The sequence below is a fragment of the Schistocerca piceifrons genome, chromosome 4 (genome assembly GCF_021461385.2).
Source record: "Schistocerca piceifrons isolate TAMUIC-IGC-003096 chromosome 4, iqSchPice1.1, whole genome shotgun sequence".
NCBI lineage: Eukaryota > Metazoa > Arthropoda > Insecta > Orthoptera > Acrididae > Schistocerca > Schistocerca piceifrons.
The window spans coordinates 95,430,798-95,432,179 of NC_060141.1; the positions used below are offsets into that span (position 1 = coordinate 95,430,798).

General features: G+C 53.1%; 1 pseudogene; it reads left to right on the forward strand.

Moving 5' to 3' along the window:
- Positions 1-819: 819 nt before the first annotated feature.
- Positions 820-937, forward strand: LOC124796987 (annotated as a pseudogene).
- The last annotated feature ends 445 nt before the right edge of the window (positions 938-1,382 follow it).

A 1,382-nucleotide genomic window follows, 5' to 3' on the forward strand; every position in this document is an offset into this window, starting at 1 on the left:
CGATACCCCAGGAGCAACAGTGTCCCTAATTTGCTGGGAAGGGGCGGTGCGGTCCCCTACGGCACTGCGTAGGATCCTACGGTCTTGGCGTGCATCCGTGCGTCGCTGCGGTCCGGTCCCAGGTCGACGGGCATGTGCACCTTCCGCCGACCACTGGCGACAACATCGATGTACTGTGGAGACCTCACGCCCCACGTGTTGAGCAATTCGGCGGTACGTCCACCCGGCCTCCCGCATGCCCACTATACGCCCTCGCTCAAAGTCCGTCAACTGCACATACGGTTCACGTCCACGCTGTCGCGGCATGCTACCAGTGTTAAAGACTGCGATGGAGCTCCGTATGCCACGGCAAACTGGCTGACACTGACGGCGGCGGTGCACAAATGCTGCGCAGCTAGCGCCATTCGACGGCCAACACCGCGGTTCCTGGTGTGTCCGCTGTGCCGTGCGTGTGATCATTGCTTGTACAGCCCTCTCGCAGTGTCCGGAGCAAGTATGGTGGGTCTGACACACCGGTGTCAATGTGTTCTTTTTTCCATTTCCAGGAGTGTATATACTAATCAGTTACAGCAAGCCAGCCACTACGCCGACCCTGCGATGTGCTGCCTACCATTTGCGAGATGACTTCTACTGTCGAGGTTGTTGCCTGTCTGGTCTGCTGTACCTGGTTCCTGTAAACTGCCAACAGCTCATCTACTGATGTGAAGTCGTGCAGATTTCTACCTCCGGTTTGCTGAGAGCTGAACTGATGGTGTTTGGCACACCATCAACCTGTACCTGTATCTGGAAACTGGAATTTGACTAAGTAAGGTCTTATGCGCCAACGGCCTTGCCGCAGTGGTAACACCGGTTCCCGTCAGATCACCGAAGTTAAGCGCTGTCGGGCTGGATTAGCCATTGGATGGGTGACAATCCGGTCTGCCGAGCGCTGTTGGTAAGCGGGGTGCACTCAGCCCTTGTGAGGCACACTGAGGAGCTATTTGATTGAGAAGTAACGGTTCCGGTCTCGTAAACTGACAGGCGGCCGGGAGAGCGGTGTGGTGACTACAAGCCCCGCCGTATCCGCATCCAATGACGTCTGTGGTTGAGGGTGCCACGGCGGCCGGTCGGTACCCTTGGGCCTTCATGGCCTGTTCCGGAGGACTAAGGTGTTATGTGACCAAGAGTAACGAACTGTATATAAATTAACGTGTGTAATGAAATGAAAGACCATTTCACAAAATGGCATCAGTCACTTGTTCTACTCGAACCATACAAATACTAAAATTAATCTAGGACAAAAACGGAATTTTTACTATGATATTTCGTTGAGATTAGCGATCCATAGGTAAGTAAAAATAATGTAAATATCTGCAGCCATTTTTCCTCACTTGCTATTTAAC